The sequence below is a fragment of the Ambystoma mexicanum genome, chromosome 4q, assembly GCF_040938575.1.
Source record: "Ambystoma mexicanum isolate Mex_15411 chromosome 4q, UKY_AmexF1_1, whole genome shotgun sequence".
Lineage (NCBI taxonomy): Eukaryota > Metazoa > Chordata > Amphibia > Caudata > Ambystomatidae > Ambystoma > Ambystoma mexicanum.
This window is the reverse complement of record NC_090928.1, coordinates 221,844,070-221,862,895: the sequence shown is the minus strand read 5'-3', so window position 1 is coordinate 221,862,895 and position 18,826 is coordinate 221,844,070. Positions and strand designations below refer to the sequence as shown.

Here is an 18,826-nt window from a genome sequence, read left to right as displayed (position 1 = left end):
TACCACACATTACTGTCTAGACTCTGACATGTAAGCGGACGTACAAGTGGGACAAAACACTTTAAATAACCTCCTGCTTGACTCTTCTCATTTTAATCAGGTCCTCTCAATGTTGTTTGCCTCCTCTCTTGTATTCGTGCGATCCTCCTATGTGTTGAGCTTGGCCTTCTATTCCGTGTTTATGAATTTCAATGAAGATCGCATGAAGGAGAAGGGAATGTTACTTGGATCTATGTACAAATACTTGTCACAAATGAGTGACACAAAGGGCCGCCCCTCGCAAGTTCACTTTAAAACTCTCCCTCCTCCCCCTCTCCTCTTTTGGACGGTCCACCCCACACCCTCTGTTCCCGCTGCATACTCACTCTCCTGCCCCCCTCCTTCCACCCAGTTGCCCCACTTTCACACCCCTGGCCAGCCTTACCCTTGTCACGTCCAGCCCCAAGGTAGAAGTGTGACACTTTCTTGTGCTTCGACCTTCACACATTGCTCTTTTGTACATTGTGCTTCTCCGTGGCAGCTTCTAAGCCTTGAAAGAGTTACTTATGTGTAATCCAAGTACTATCATCATGGGTATCTTCATTTAATTCATAAACCATCCTCCTCGGGATAAGTGAGGGATCTAGATTGAGAGAACTTTGTTTATCCTTATTTTCATGCAGGACGCAAAAAGGCTGTAGCTGTCAGTAGGGTGCATGATGGGAGTAAGGACTTTTTCAGCTGTAGACACATTGTTTCTTCCGGGCATATTTGATTTCAACTACAGATGCAGCCATTGTTCCTCTGTGGTTGTAATTTTTAAAGCAAGCTGTGCAGGTAATCATTGTATATTTACTTTTAACAGGGGGAAACTGGAAGTGGCAACTCGTCAGATAGGTTTTTCATTTCATAATGCCCCCGGGCTATGACATTTTTTTCTATTTTAGAGTTTTCTCTGTGTTAAAAATGTTTTATGAAGTCTCACTGCAGGGCAGAGATAGTCAACGTTTATAATTACAATGAAGATACTCACGATGAAGAGCTTGGATTACACGAAATTTACATGCCCATTTTGGTAATTGACCTTGAGTCCCTTGCACGCAGCCTCCTATTCTCCTCTATTATGATGTTAATATGAGGTTTTACCACCCTCATCGATCCACAGTATTTCAGTGCAGTTTACAGTCTGACCTGTGTTGTTACTTTAAGGGAGTAAATGTGCCTTTTCAAAAATCGAAATGTTGGTTTTCTAAAACCATGCGCACAGCATGGGAGACTAATAAAAAGGGAGATGCCGTGTATGCCACTGAAACTAGGGGCCAAACTTATCTGGCAGGGGAATATTCACCGAGGATTGAAAATGAAATATTGCAAAACAGGAAACAAAACAATTTTATTAAAATTGATGGCATGCTAGAAGAATAACTTTGTGGCAGATAAAGGGGATACATTCATAAAACAGTAGCCTGTGCCAGATATGGAGAGCACGTCATTCCAAGACAGTTGGTTAATTATTAAGGACTATATTCTATAACTAATAGCATTTGCGTAAAAGGACAATACATCACTGATTCATCTAACCCCATGTTTACTCGGTTCTATAAGGAAGTACAATGGTGAGAAAGGGTTTGTGAAGCACCAATAACAATTGCAGAAAATCCATAGTTTTACCATGGTAGCATTCCTTAATCAAAAACAATATTTTATTCAAAGTCCATGTCTTTTGATACAATAGATGTGTGAATTAGACAAATGATGAGTAATTAAGAGGGCATTGCAAACGTAAGTGGCTCCCTGGTTTTAAATGCTCAATTAATATAGATGTATAGGTGTTTAAAAATGTGGTACCTTTCCCGGTTGAGGTTTGAAACACTTGTGTATAGGCTTGTTCTAAATGCCATTTCAATGCTATCCAAAACCCGTAGAGACTAAAAGTCTCCAAGGACATCGGAAAAATAATTATGCCCACCAGCCTGGAAATGTCTGCAAGTGCTGTAAACTCTAGTCACCATACCAGGAGCTGTCCACATACTAAAATTCCTCCAACAACAAACCAGTAAATCACCCAGGAATTCACAAAGAACCCCAGGCTGCTCTTGCCTTGGCTAATGCTAGTGTTCCTTACCCATCTACTAGGAAACTAATGAACAAGATGGATGTTCATGAAAGAGTAACAAAGAAGAAATGACTGCAGACAAATGTAGAGCTTTTTGGATTCAATGAGAAATGTTCTATTTGACAGTAACCAATCCCAGCACTGTGGAGAGGTAGTGATGTTGTGGAGCTTCTTTGCTCTGCCCGAACCTGGATGGCTTTTCATCATTGGCACAACTATCACACCTGCTTTGCATCAGCATATTTCAGAGAGTTTGCCAACCCATACATCCACAAGATGAAGCAGAACCGCAAGTGGGCCATGTAGCAAGACCATGATTCAAACTATTTGCACAGATTTTTTTAAAAAATGTCTTCAGTACAACACATTCTGTTTTTTAGGTTGACCGCGTCAAAGTATGGACCTACACTCAATCAAAATCTTGCAACAGAACATGAAATGAGCAATTTAATGCAAATATGTCCTCTTGCCACCGAGTTCAAGCAATTCTGGATGGAGACCTGGGCCAGAATTCCTCAAAACCGGTGTGGTGGCCTGGCCAGCAGTTAGAGAAAACGCTTGTTGAAATCAAGGGGTGTCAGTAGATACTGTCTTGCAGCGTTCGAAATTGAGGGGGGCTGGGAGCTATTTAGTTCCTGCTTATAGCCTACAAGAGCCTTGGTAGCTTAAAACCAACAGGTAGCAGGAGCTACATTTGGCTCCCCAGCCCAACTGATGCCAAAAAAACAACTATGTGAATGTATTTCAGTGCATTTGGGACAATATCAAAATAAACATTCGGATGCCTAAACATGACATTTAAAGCATAAGGGATCATACTGATGGATATAAATAAATGTTTGCATTTTATGTTCAAGTTTGAATTGTCTAACGCTATGCACTAGCACCTCGTTCCCCAGTGGTAGCTGCTGGTGACTGGTTAATGCTGGATACCCAGGAGCTGCTTGTAGCTCCTGCATAACCAATCCTAATTTCGAGCCCTGGAATTGTAAGGTTCACATACTTTTTCACACATGCATTTTGACAGTTGAATCATCTGTGGATAAATAATTGTTAAAGGTTCTTTTTCAGGGGTTCAAATAAATATTTGTTGAGCAGGAGGTAAAGCAGCTCCTGAGAATCCAACATCACCCAAAAAATGGGATATATCTCTGAGATCGAAATTGTTGGAGGCTATGATCTGCAGCCTGGAAGAAGCCAGTTAGCTTAACACAATAGATACCTGAAGCTACTCATCATGCTCTAAATTAGCGGGTGCCACGCAAACATTCCCATGTGACATTAACTCTGTTTTGGAATGTGTATTAAAGAGCATATGACCGATCTAGAAGGCATTTAAAGAATGAGTTGTGTATAATGGACTGTTAATTTGCGTTGGATGTGGCAGTTCGCGGCACAGTATGATGCTCCAATATGCCATTTTACTCCCAAGAAATGCCACATAGATACGTGTTTATGGTAAAAGTTATGGGGAGTCCAAACAGTCTGCTGGTAATGGTTATCAAGCTAACCAAACTATTGAAGTTTACAAGTGCATCTGAAAACCTCGCCACATTTTACATACATGAGTTTCACTGTCATTTGTTTACACACGTTATCGTTCTATAGAAGTAGGATTTAGATTGAAAACTAACAACGTTTTAGCTTTGCAATAAGTGAAAATCCTAAAGGGTTCACAAACCTTTTATGAACAATGTATGTGGAGACTGAGTGGATAAAACGAGCAGCACACTATTGGACTGTAGAGTAGATAACTATTAGAAGAGCTACATGTCCTGACCTGATTACAGAAAATCTCGATTGCACACAGGAGCCGGATAAGGCGATGGGAGCACTACATGACCTTACCTCTAGGAAGTATACCTTGGTGTGCATACAACATTCTATGACGCCTTTTAATAACTTCCCATTTCTCATCAAGTAGTTCTAAATTGCAAACTAAACATCAGTCGATGCAGAGGCAGTTATCACACTTTTCGCCAAGGACAATAAAGATTGGTCCACATGCAGGCCATACCAACCTTTGTCCTTCTAAGATTTGGATAACAATTTCAGTACATTATTAGTTCAACAAAGAAAGCGCTTTAGCTGTCTGCCTGTCCTCTTAAAGATACTGATTAGCAGGTCCCTGGAAAATCCATTAGTAGGCTGCTTCATTATATAGAAAGAGTGGATCGCAGTCAAAGCTTTTATTATGGCAGCCATCTTGTAGAAATGAGTTGAACTGTATTAAGTTGGGCAGAGATGTGTTCAACTTTGAGATTTGTTGCTTTTACAAGCATGTTTATCCTGTTGCTGCTGCTTTTACAAAGCTAGACCTACTGGAGGGTGTACTGAGCAGACTCTGCCAGCAACTGCTGGTAGGCAAGTTTATTATGGAACATATACATCTGTGTTGGTGTGTATCTACCAAATAGGCTAATAAACCTGCTGCGAATGCTGGTGTCCTCTGGAAATTACAATTGAGTGAGGTTCAGCGCCTCGTTCGATGTGCTGCCCTGTGGGTGATTCAGCACTGAGTGGGGTAGAATGCATTCTGAGGCATGCAGTCAAATCTGGCTTTAACCCTGATTCAGTGGCTTTATGAATTAACGTACTTTAGGGGCTTGTGCGCTGAGTGAGTCAGATTGCTTTTGGTGGGAATGTAGTCCTGATCTCTTTCTCCTGAATGAGGTAGTTGTATGCAGTCTGTGATGTGTAGTCCTCTGGGCAGGGCGGCAGTCTCTGTACTGATTGAGGCTGAGTGTATTCTGTACTCTGCGATAAAAAATGGTGGACCAAGTGGTACTTTGTAGTACAAGCGATGATCTGAGTGTGGCTAAGGTCAAACAATATATTGCAATTGTTGCAGATGTGTTTAGCAGTCTACGTGTCTTTCTGTGTATGTGGTTCTGTGAGAATTCCTCAGTGCTGAGCCGGGGGGCACAGTTCATTTAAGGACGGACATCTGGTGCTACAATATGTGTGGTGCTTTTACTGACTTCTAGAGAGGTCAACCTGAAACTTTTCTGGGACATATACATTATGTGAATGCTTTGTCAGTTAGTTTGGTGCATCTGTACTTGGTAAGGCAGAGGGTATTGTGACGAATCCTTGGATGTCGTCCCTTCTCCTCTCGGGGCAGCTCCTTCCCATGAGGCCAGGGAGGTAAGGCCGCTACCCGATAGTCCCCTTGGGGGTGCTACTGAACGGGTTGATCTCACGGGGGAGGGATCCCCCTATGGGACTAGGGACGACTGTCCAAAAAGAACGAGGCATGCCCAAAACATATCACCACCTCCCTCATCCTCATAGCCAATACAGAGTTCCATAATCCCACACACCCTAATGTATCTCTGAGTAGTAGATGATCTGACCCCCCTAAAAGATACTAGGATGAAGAGTAGGGACCCCCTATGTGAGCCATGTGAGGAAACTGGGACGAAGAAGAGCACAAGTGACCCAGGTGCGAATGAGAATATCAATACTGAGATGAGGAAGAGGCGCAGAGCACTGCCGAGTGCCCAGAGGAACCAACATGAGTGGACCAAACACCTGGCAACAGGCAAGTCCAACCTGATGATAACAAGGGAAGAAAGACTTCACGGTTTAGCTAATCCTTCCTGGAGGAGTCCCAAAGGAAACACAAAGGCAGTCTGAGATACCGAGAAGGGAGCACGAAGGTCAGATGCTGGTTGGGGGAAGAAGAACGACTGAGCAAACCAGTGGATAAAGGCTCCTGGCATCCTCGAGGTCGGAGAAGCGCGGACAAAGCGAACCGCTCAATGAGAAGAAAAGTCCTTGGCCTTCCCAGAAGTCCTGCGCCTTCCTGCAAACACCTTGGAGATTCTGGAGCCTTTGCGAACCATGAAGCAAGGTACGTGGGTGGCTGGAATGGCGTTCAGAGACTAAGACGGTTATATGCAATATGCAATACAGCGGGGCAAAGGCGATCGCCAATGCACGGTCTGTGACCGATACCACAGGAAAGAGACCATCTCATATTGTTGGTCATCGATAGTACGTGGCATTAAATAAGAAATGCGAGTTGGCGACCTGCACCCCTGTAAAGAAGGTCAGCACTGCTATTCAGAGTTTCAGTACCTGGCAGGCTAATGAACCAGGTGAGCTGCGAGACGAGAAGCCGAAAGACCGGCCACAGGAAGGGAGTCATTCCCCCTGGTGTTTGGGAACATTTTGAGAAGCCTGGTAAAAAGACCAAGAGAAGGGAGTCATTCTCTTGGCCTCAACGTCTTTGAACTGGAACATTGCTGCTTTTGTGAAAATTGTGAGAAGCTTGAGAAAAAGACCAAGGGAAAGGAGGTATTCTCTTGGTAATAAGGTTTTGAGTCAGAGCTTTGCTTTATTTTTTCATTGAGACTTTTTGCAATCTGGAACTTTGTGTGCTGCATTTGAAAAGAACTGCAACCTGGGAAAAGGAGCCATTTCCTCAGCAGGTAGTCCCGGCAGACTGCTGGCATTGTAGTCCACTCTACAGAAGAAGGGAGCCATTCTTATGCATTAAGACAAGTCGCCACCTTTTTAGTTTAGTTAGAAGTGTAAGGGAAGGAAATAGGTTTTGACACACAACGCTGGACTTTTTAGTGTGGACATCTTGACATAGCCTTAATATTAAGCTAAAACCGAGAAACCCCCTCTTATAGGGTCAGATAAGGTTTTTCCTTTACTTTTCTCGCAAGTAAGTCTTTAGCAACAATCATGCCGCCTGTGTGTCGGTCTCCTCCTTCCACACCCTTACAGTATATAAGTCCATGAGTTCCGTGGGGCTTCTGCTTAGTAACTCTGTGTGCATTCAAGTACGTCTTGTGTGCAATGGTGTTGGGTGCACTATACGAGGGAAACAGAGTGCAACTTGGGGCCTGTGGTCTTGTTGAAAACACAGGACTGGGGGAATCAAACTGTTTCATGGGCCATGCTGTTTGGTTGGGGTATTTTTATTGTGCTGTATATATGGTAGTGGGCTATGTAGTGAATATGGAAGGGTACCTTCTGGGGGGGTGTTCTGTATGGATGGCTGTGCTGAGTGGACACAGTGCATTCTGAGCCGAGTACTTTATTTCAATTTTGTGGGGCTCTTCCACTCTTTACAAAACGTACCACAGATCAAAACAAACTTCATAGACGTCCTTTATCCAAGTTATAGGAAAATGCTTTGAAACTTCAATCGTATTTAAACAGTAATATGATGAAAGGTGAGTAGAAGTCTGTTTTCAGAAGTAGGGAAATGTTGGTGTGAATTAGAGACAGTGTAAATAGAAGAATGTCTATCTGCAATGATGTCAGATGGTGCAAAATAAAAATGAAAAAAGGGAAGGCAATCTGGAGAAGAAATGGCATTCAATAGAATGGTGAAAACTGTATATTCTAATACAAGAAAAGTGAAATGAAGGATGCCTTCAAGGAGAGGAAGGTATACAAGTGATAGATGGTTGTGCCAGCAGAATGCATCACTCGTTCACTTAATCACCCTCCTTAAAATGAAGCCAGATATCGCAGAGCAGATCTAACCTGTTCAAAATGCTCCTGAAATAATAATAATACCATGTTTTTATATAGCATTTGCTATACTCCTACTATTAAGTTCTTCAGTTATAGGTGTTATCGCTACCCTGTTTAATGGTGCTCCAGTTGGAGTTGGCGATGTTGGGATTTGAAATGGCAAAGTGCAGGATGCCCCAATGTCTTAGGTGAGTGCTTAATGCACAAGCTATCTACCCAGACCCAAAACGCCTAAAGTAACTGTGACTGATGCTTAAGTTAACTGAAATATTTGGAAAGGAAGATAGTACCATTATCCTGAGGGCTCAGCCATGTGTGCCTGCCATATACATTGCCTGCCTCTGTCTTTGATTTCCTTTTCTATCACCCTGAAAAATGCTCCTGGATTTTGGTTTAGAATTTCTGGTCGCTCTAACTTTAGTCCTGGGCAGGGGTGTGGCTACACGTTTGGCAAATGCATTATTTGCCTTGTAGCCATATCTGATAGCCTCGCATTCCCAGATTATATCCTTGGGGTTTGCACGGTGTGCCTCAATAGCGCTATCTGACCTTTCTAGCCTCCACACTTCAAGACCGACCGAGCACATCTTAGAGCCATCACCAACCATTTGTTCACAGGCTTTCTTTTTGTTCATGTGGTTCCAAAGTACGCGAAACCGCTTCCTGGAAAAAGCTTGTCCATGACACCCGTCTTATTTTCCCTTTCTAGATTAGCATTCCGTCAGATACACTACCTAACGTTGCACATGCTGCCCTGTTTAGGGAATCGCATTCCCTCTATCCCAACCTCTTCCCTGTTCTCCTAATTTGTCAATTTTGTTCATCCCCGTTTTGTTCCCGCTTATCCCTCCCCCTTACATTTGTCCTTCTTTTCTTTCATCTTCCTCCAGCAGCAGTTGGGTGGGGACACAATGCACCGATTTCTTGTGCTCCGCCAAGAATCCACTGTGGTCCTGATTGGCGCAGTATAAGAGCCTTATGACATAACATAACATATAAGGCCACTTTACAGTACATGCCGTCTTCTGGGGCTTCGCCACTATGTTGGTAGAATACATTGTGGGTCTTGTAGTCCTGTGTAATCTAATCTCTTTTCTTAACCTACCATCTATACCTGGACATGAGAGATCACAATTTAGCATTTCAACTATAGCTGGCCATATGATGTCTATCTGACATGTCTGGCTGTGCCCAGATAAATGCTCCCTGCTGAACGTCATATACGGCTGTACCTGGCAGTACCTGGACCTTTGTCTGGAGCTATCGAGGGAAGTCATTGGCCATTTAATTGTACTCCTAATAGGCGCACCTCCGTATGTGAAGCACTCCCATCTCATGTGATGGCTGTACGCTTGGCATATGAAGCTGCAAGTAGCATTAAGTAAATCAAGACCTATTGGTTTTGTCGGTGCATGGTGGAAAGAGCATTTTACGAATTTGTGGGAATCCCAGGTTACCTTTTATTATGTCACTCACCAATGTATATGCTTAAGTAGATGTTCGTCAATCTTCCTGTTTCCAGGTCCTTTTCACTCTTTATGGCATCACTTTAACTCTCAGTAGCCACTATCCCTTTTCTGTCTCCATTTGTATTTAGATTTTTCCTCATTTAGAGGGGAAGGCGCTGCTGACCTTCTGTAACATTCATTTTCTTGACCTTCATGCATTTGTGCATACAACCAGTGCTCCAGATAAGATTTGGAAGTGTTTTACTCTCTATTGTTTTAATTTGGCAGTAAGATGATTTTTAGGGAATAAAAATGTAAATTCAATTCCCAATGGGATTATTTTCTAAGCATTGAAAAATGTTTTTTAGCTGAAAAACATAAATGTTTTTGTAATGATTTCTTTGCACCTAGATATTCATGCACATTAACAGATGCATGTTTGCTCCTTCTGATCAGGCAGTTATAATAATAGTTTCATCCTGTGGTAGCACTACTGGTCCAAACATATCGATGGAGTTGTGTGTGTGAAAGCAGGGTCCCAAGGTTCTACGTGTCAGTGTCCTAATTTTTGTTGGGAGTATTTTTACTGCCTATTTTTATTTTTTGGGAGTATGCATATTTCTAAGGAGTAAACGTGGCCTATATAGGGCCTTATCTGTCGGGCTGCATGCACCTTAAGGCAGTGCTTCCCAAGTGTGGGATAGGACTTGTATGTCTTATCATGTGGAAGCTATGTCTCTCTAAGAAAAATATTCAATCTTGTCATAAAACTCGACAACACCTGCCGCAGTGTGAACCAAAGCTCTTCCCTCCTATTCCAAAAAATACATACAACAATATAGAGGTAATCTCTGAGGGAGGGGTTATGGGGCTGATATGAAGTTTGGATGTGTCGGATATAGGGTCAGTTATTTTCTGGGGTTGCCTCTGTCTTTCTTGCTCCTCCCTTTACCCACTTATGTGGAGGAAATATGTAAAGGTGGTTTAAGCTGGGATGGATAACAATGAAGAATTATTTTTGCTCCTATAGAAGTACTTTCAAGTAGTGCAAAATCTCCATTTCCAAAACTCTTCAGAAAAGTCGCAGTTTAAATGACCGCTTTTGAATTTAACCTTACCATTCTCAGTCCAGAAGATCTGGTTCTGTGTAAATATTTGCTCTGTGTAAACAAAATCTGCTTTCCTGCCATGCTGAAAACAGGTGGATACTTCACACTAGTGAAATCTTTCCCCAGTGTGGTAAAATCTGAAGAATTAATTGGATTGTACCAAACATTCCGGTATTGATTGCTGCTTCTCTGGGCCTTCCCTGCAATCTTATAGATCTCTCTCATTTCTTCGTCAAACCACTTAGTGTTGCTGAAATTGACTGATTTTCTGTCTCTTTCAAGTATAAGAAACTCCAGGGGTGTTTATTTGCAACTGCAAATACTTATCGATTCGTACCAAAATGCTGTCTAATTCCCCCAAAACATTTTAATCTCTCAGTGAAGAATGAAAATTGAGCCATCTCTACCCACCCCAGCAAGCTCTGCTACCCACACCCCGTACCTGTAACTGCTGAGAGATGTCCCTATGTACAATTCTCTGTTGCTACCAAGTTAGTTAGTTAGTTATGCACTTCATAAATACCGTGCATAGGTACAGCGTATCGCTCATTTTTTCTATAGAGGTCTTGCTGTTTTCCTTTTCCCAAATGTTTGCAGGCCATTGACCTAGGCAACAAACGATCCCAACGGAAGGGCAGCTTTCCCCAGGACTCTAATGTCCCCATCCACTGCCTGTTTGTTTGTTCTTATCTCGAAGCCCTGGGCACTGCTAACTTAGACAAGACAGAATATGCTCAGACCTTGATACAACTGAACAGACATACTATACACTGAAATGTTTGTTTTGAATTCAAACACGTGAGCCAAGTCGGTATCTCTGATTATTTGTTTAAAGTGTGTTTTAAACAGGGCTGTTTTCAGCTCTTTGTTTATTTCCTAATAATGTATGGGTAGTTGACTGGTATCTAGGGTGTTTGAAAGTTGGGTTGTCTTTACACAAGGAGTCTGTATTTTTTATTTGATGCTTGGTGGATCATCTGAGAGTGACTTGCTGTATGATTTATGAAGGGGTAATTGTCCTGGGACCAGTGTTTGTATATAGCCTGGGAATATGGTTTATATGCATAGTATAGAGTGCTGTTATGTAGGGGTGTAAGTGGTTATGCTTGAAAGTTGGCCATGTGGCTTTGTTTTATACCTTTTGGGAGAAGCGTTGTATTCCTACATCCGGTCCTCCATACTCTTGAGATTACCCAGCCAGGGAAGCACTGAACCAGAGACACTTTTCTGGAGAAAATCCTAGCATATAATTTGGATGCATGGACGAGTGCCGCATGTTCACATGCGTGAGGTCATCTCTTCAAAATCCCGCCCCATGCCTCATCCTGCCAATCCCTTCATCCACGACGGATGGCCAGTGTGTAATTTGTGACCTTTTTCTTTCTTTTTCCTCGCTTTTTCTTTTTTGATTGGTGATCTTCTTTTACCTCCGGCGCCCAGTGTTGCTGCAGTTCCCTGTTCATCAGCCTATATCATGTAAAGCTAAATTTAGCGCGTGCATCAGCTTCAGCTGGCAGATCCTGAGGTGGACACTTACACCCTCTGTTTCGAGTGCCTCAGTTTCAGCCACTGTTGAGATCATTGCTGGCCCTGTGATGCTCTGTCGGTCAGGACCGGACCCCTTAGACACTGGTTGAAAATTCTTTTCAGGCCTCATCCTCAGCACCTTCAGGATTTCCTGGTGAACAAGCGCTGGCAGCAAGTAAGTGACCTTCTTCCTTTTAGGGCCTGGTTCCCCAACCTTTTTTTATTTTTTTTATTTTTGTCTTTATTGTTTTTAGTTTGTAAAACAAACCTTCACAATATATTTTCTTTATATGTACATATATCAACCTAGGGTATTCGTAAAATAAAATAAAATGTTGTGGACATTTTAAAACATTAACATATAAAAGCCAGAACTGTCATCAATGTACTAACTCTTTAAAAACAAGATAACAAAGGCATTTTGCTAAAAGCCTCACTTGCATCAGTACACAATATGTTCAGGCTTATGTGCAAAAAACGCAATTTGGCAGATATGAACACAGAGTATAAATGCATATAAGAAATAATTGAATATCCTATTCATTGTGTCCATCATATAAAAACTGGGCATCATACATGCATTGCATTGCTACAACAAGTCGATTTTATGTGCTAAAAAAATAAATACCGCCAAAGCTCTGTTCATATATAGGAGCAACTTCAGATGTAGACAAGAATAGTCTCAACAGAACTGACATAGAAACTCTATCACAAGATTCAAATTCTTTCCTTATGAATAATGGCCCATTTATCCTAAAAGATACAAGTTAAAGTGCACAATTAGGTGTATACATTTTTTGTACATAATTAATAATTAATGATGTTTAAGAAATGAGTTGGGGCAAAAACTAAGGAATAGCTTTTGCCCACATAAGTCTAGTCCACAACATTTCCCTCGATCCGATAGAATCTCCTAAACGAAAAGTGTCTAAAATCAGTACTCTAGTATCCTCAAAAAAGGAACAGTAAAGGACTAGATGTTTTAATGTTTCCACATACTGAGCATTGTAACAATAACCACATGAGTCTAAGGTGGAATCATCCTTCTGGACCTTCCAATGTTTGGTTCTCTCGAGAGTTAGAAATTGATTTAATATAAATGTTAGATACGCATCACGTGACTTATCACAGGGAAAAAGTTGTAGATAAGATGATCGAGGACTTTTTTTTTGGGACAAAAAAAGTTAATATTCTTAACTATTGTATGCTCCTATCGTTTCCATAGTAGCGCGCCAATCACATTCTTAAAGATTGTTTGACATACGCCGCGCGCATACATAAGTCTTCACAATTTACATACATTTTTTGTAATAGTGATTTCATTTTGCCATCAAATGTTAGCATTGATATTGGATATTGATCTTTTAACATACTAGAGAGATCTACATAAAGTGAATTGCAAGGGCGGCATTTAATTTTTTAGTAATTGGAGAGTAGTCTACATGAATATTTGGCAGAAAGAGATGAAATGCCAAGTTCATGTCTTAATACCGAGCTTTGGAAGCGAGCTAGCTAGTTGTAACGTACGCTTCCAAATTCGCCCCTGTACTTGGTCGAGCATGGATTCAATGTTCAATAGACACATGTCCAGACCAAATAAAATGATAGCTTCTACTTTAACAGTGTGAACATCTAGCACTGGTAACATGGAATATTTGCAGAATCTTCTGTATTTTTTTTTTTCTTTATTGAAATTTAGCTGAATTCAATCAACCTTTTTCAACAAAATGTGTTCGTTTTACAAAAAGAAAGAATAAAACATTTTCATTATTTTTTCCATAAAATCCTATGTTACAGAATTACAAAAATTGGGGTGCAATAGACTAAATTTTGTTACACTAACACAAAAATAATTTTAAAACAACATAGCATTAGATAACGCGATTAAGGAAGGTAGAAAATCTTACCATGGTCATTTTCTTAATCACTTATCTAAGTTATTAATTAAAAGAGAATGCATCCCACATAATCTGTAGCATAGGCAAAGTATAAATACATCATTTACAGTATGGGATTCGTCTCACGTCATCTGTATCACAGGAACAGTTTAGGTACATCATTTACATTATAAAATTCATCATTCAGTATCAAATATTTCATTCCGTCAAGGCTAGCGCATTGAGAAAATTAACGGTTGCAATTTTTAAGCTCATCTTCGCAGAATTAATTAGAAAAGACCATCTGAGCGCAGAAGGAACACTTGCTACCACCAACATATGTCTTTTGATCTCAATAGGGCCAATGCTGAACATTCGATGACCAGGTGTTCTAAGGTTTCTTTAATTGTCTGATTATTACAGAATCTGCAGAAGTTTAAACTTTTAGTTATTTGCTTACGTAGGCATAACAACTCTCGTGCTCCATAAGTTTAGACGCATCCTTGCCATCTTCTGTATATACCCTTCATCTGTGAAATGAGCTGGGTGATTTTCTGATTGAGTAACTCTCCACATATTAATGGATGATACATCACACAAACTGTATACCAGATATCTGAGTGCCAGTGTGCGATGAATTAATTTGCCCTCTATGGACCACTGATATCTACACAGCTTTCTTTTCCTGTAAGTGAAGATTATGATCTTAGATTGTGTTGCATTAGAATGAAATTTAGCTGGTGGGCATAGATGGAGAATTTTGCCAGTTTTGGTTGGAGACCATAGGGCGTTCTGTCGAAAAGAATGATCTAGTCAGCAAACGCCATCCATTTGAGATGGAGCTTGTCGAGCTTGACAGGGAAGCCAACATGGTGTTTCCAAATCCGAGAGATACAAATTAAAAAGAGTGGACGCCAAGTTGCAGCCTTGTTTGACACCCTCATATGTCTTAATAGGGTCAGATAGGGTTCCATCTATAGTAATTCTGACCCTATAATATGTGTCGGAATGCATTTTAGATACCATAGAAATTAACTGCAATGGAAAACCCAGCCTAAACATTTTGTCCCATGACAAATGCCGTATTACACAATTGAAAGCAGCGGACAAGTCAAGGGACGCCATATATACTGGTCCTGTATCGACTAATTTAGACCTTTCAAAAATGTGTGCTAGAATTGTTGCATTTAAAACTGTCCCCATCCCTTTGCGAAAGCCTACTTGGAAGTGGGAAAAATGTTGTGTTGTGAGATAACTATCCATTTCCCTAAGAGTGAGCAGGGCAAACACTTTGGAAGAGATATCCATTAAGGATTCCTTAATGGTTCCCCAACGTTTTATGCTGAGTGAGCAATATTTTCCCATCAAAGAAATGGTGAGCAACATCCATGCCTCGACTGAAAACCTGGAGTTTTAGATAATGTCAAAATGCTTGCAACACAAACTAGAATATTCTTCTTTTACAAGTGGAACATATCAATGTTCAGTAATTAGCCGTAATCGAAATCCATGCATATTTGCAATGGCTTTTAACTTCTTTTGGGAATACGTTAGTGTTATAAGGAATGTTTAGGCAATGAAGTGACCAACATAGCTGTTTTAATCGCATGAGGCCATTAAAAGTGTTCATACGCATGCTAGGATTTAAAAACATGACATGAGGGCCTGGTTTTCCAGCTAGAAAAGTCCCTTTTTTATAGTAAATGGTGTATTTTAGGCATATCTGAAAAGCACAATAGTCAAAAGTTTTAGCATTTGAAAAAACTTTTCAGGTCCAATTTGGCGTTGTGCATTTTTAGTGCATTCGACTGGTCTTGTCAGAACATGCAGCACTGACCGACTACTTTACAAAGCTGTTTGGGAGTTCTACTCCTGGTATTTGTAAGAATATAATGGGGGCATTTAAATCAGGTCTAGTGGTATAACCGTGCATGAAAGCCGTTTACACCTTGCTATGCCACTCTTGGAGATTTTACAAAGATTTTGCAGGTCAAGTGGCAGACAGGAGGGGAAATGTGTTTCCGTCTAGCACGCCGAACTCAGCCTAAGAAGCCTCTCCCATTTTTGCTAGCAAGAGATTTTCATGCTGATATAAAACATACTAATGGATTCCTATGGAATCCGCCTGCATTGAGCACATGCTAAAACCATGCAGATTTCATAGGAATGCTTTATGAATGGCATCTGAAAAGCCTACCTTGCATGCTACATTTACATGTTTTTACAAAAGGGAGAGTAGAATGAAAGAATAAAGGCAATTTCTCCTGTTTTTACTTTTCATTTTACACTCTGTTGTGTAAATGTGGACAATCGCATGCCAATGAGTGCTAACGTTTGTCTCTCCACTTCATGCAATTACCGCTTTTTACAAAATTCCCCCAATTGGCATTTTAATTCCATATTATTCCCAGCAAGTCCATTGGATTGCATTGTAGTTGGAAGTTATGCAAAGTATCAGACAATGAAGTCTTCACACGAAAACCACAGCGAACATGGAATAGTTTTGACAAATATCCACAGTGGCATCAAACACAAACCATACCCACACGAAAAGGCATGTGAAAATGATTTAATAAATGGGAAGTTAGTTATGCATGCTACTCATTTTTCCATGAGTCACTGACTGTCCAGCTATACATGAAAATGACTCACGAGGACACACATCAGCATGTGTGTCACTTATTTGCCCATGAATGCATATCCAAGCCTTGCAAAATATCAGATGGTGTCCATTTATGCATGAGAGCACTGCAATACGAAATTAGCATTTCTGATAATACGAACAGTGGCTACAAACGCCAACCTTAAATGTACAAAGAAAGCCAATTGGAACTTAATTGTAGGCAGTTGGTCATTCATGTCACTTGATGTGTTCAGTTATACACTTGGTAAGGATCTGGACACCGCAGCAAGAGCAGCAGGGAGTGGCCCAGCTGGTTACTGCGCACATGAAGTAACCGTTCCATCCAGTGGCACTGCTTCTATTTTGCTGCAGGTTCAGGGGGAGCAGTGAGTGTAGAAAAGCGTGGAGTTGGGTTGGCCCAGTTTGTGGTTGTTCACAGCTAGGCAGTTTAACTGCTGACCATTGTTACAGAAGAGAGAGAGAGAGGGAATGGTGGCTCTGAAATGAGAATGTCTGGTTGGCATAGCAACCAGCAATGCCACAGCATGAAACTGTCAACTTACTAACATCTCTTTTTCCAAACTCTTCCACCAAATTACCCAATGAGAAGTTCCCTAACAATATTTTTTCCAATCAGTAGCTTTGTAATGTTCCATTTCTTCCTTCGAAGTAGTTTACTTTGAAGGAATTATGCCGAAAAACACATTTTTTTTGTGATTAAGAATAATATATGTTGTAATTTTTTTAAACAATTTTGGGGGTGGTCCCCCTAAACCTCCCTTTTCCCTATAGTAGTCCCTCCTCACCCCCACCATATAATTCGATGAGACTTTACAGCATAATTCCTTCGAGGTAAATTACTTTGAAGGAATTCCTGTTGGCAAAACAGGATACGCTTTGTAAGAAGGAAGTCGTCGGGTGCTGGGTTTTCCATTTCCCACCTGCTTGTTGATTTCATATTGGGCGTTTTTGGGCTATTTTTTATGGCAAATATTATTTTAAATTAACACCCAAACCCTACCCCTGGCAGCCCCTTTCCCTGGCCTCACTGCCCATCATCCACCCACCCAACCTACCCGTGGCCTTGCTGAAACCAACCCACCCTAGAAAACCATGACATGTTAGCAAGTACAGTGTGCACCCACATAAGGCCAGACAGGAGCACCAATGGCCAAGTCTAGCCAGCTGCCTTGTCTGTCAGTCGCCACAAGACCTGATGGTGCTGAAAACTGAGAAGAAAATTAATACGTGTAAATGCTTGAAAATGACTTGGGCGATTAACTACCTTCTAGTGAGATCTGTGTTTTAAACCGTTGGATCTACTTTTCATTCCTTGTGAAACGCATTCTGCCTTTTGCCTTTGGGATGCCACTAAAATAAGTATTATTAGCACATGGAGATGGTATTTATCCTCGTCTCAGCCAATTAGAATGTTTAGAGTGCAGGCAATATTTACTGTTATTGACATCATTCTGAACATTCTGTCTTCAAAAGACAACAGGGAAACCACAATACATTTTTCAGGGAAGATTTCGGACACTTCCTCTCTACACCAACGTTCTTTTTTTATTGCTGTAACATTGTATTTAACAAACAAAAGGGAAAGGTGAAACATGTGACAATGAGCCTCATTACAAGTCAGCCGGTCCGGAAAGAAAGGTGGTGGCAAATCCGCCACCACTGTTCATTCCGGACCGGCTGATTGAGTCCTGCAGGTGGGAGGTGTCACTCCCACCAGGTCTGACCTGGCGGGTTTAACACCACCCGCCTGCAGGCGGACATGGAAACACTGGCTCTGTCATAGACGGAGCCGGTGTTTCCATGGTAACCATCTCCATGGAGTCCTATGGGCATCCATGGGAATGGGGATTTACCGATTTCCGCCTCCGGATTACACTCCCACCCGGGTTGTAATGCCCTGGTGATTCCGGGAATCGCGGAGGCGGAACGGTAAAACGAGTCCGGCGGTAACCTGCCAGAATTTCCAGCACGGTTACCGCCGGACTCGTAATGAGGCCCAATGCTTTCACTTTCCTATAGAGAAATGGTTTACTTTTACATGACACCGGATTCATGCTCATATTAAACCTGTTTCAGTTCACCAAAGTTTGCAATTAAAATCCTTAACTTATGAAGACATGTTGCCCAAACAGTAAAAAAAAAAACATCAAATTTACTAATTCAGTTTGTTTATTTAATCCACTCAATATCAAAGGAAATTAGTTTTACTTCATGACCAAAACATAAGTTGCAACTGCCAGTGTGTGTGTATAGCATTATAGCCCTCAGAAGCAGTCATTATAACTTGGGAATAGTAACCCTTCCTAATTTATGCCGCTCTGCTTCGCCTTGTGGTATAACTTGATAGATGGTCATTATCCGTGATAATGACCCCTCTCTCTGTCTCGGGTAACATGAACACGAACTGGGATTCCTGAAAATCCACAAGATCGTGTAGCAACAGTTTTTAAAAATCGGTAGAATTATTATTTGCCCTGATGACATTTCACAGTGAAAGGGTGTAAAGTAAATATGTATCAAATTTTGTGTATACTTGTAATGTTTTATCGTGACTAAAAGCATCTGATTTATCAAATCCATGTTTTCTAGACGTAATAGAACAATTTGACGCCATGCACCATTTTCGC

The 18,826-nt window shown here is 41.1% G+C and overlaps 1 protein-coding gene across 3 annotated transcripts in view; it reads left to right on the top strand.

Annotated features, from left to right (window-relative positions):
* Positions 1–18,826, top strand: part of WASF1 (WASP family member 1) — a 999,902-nt gene that overhangs the window by 308,768 nt on the left and 672,308 nt on the right. The gene's annotated exons all lie outside the window — the stretch shown is intronic.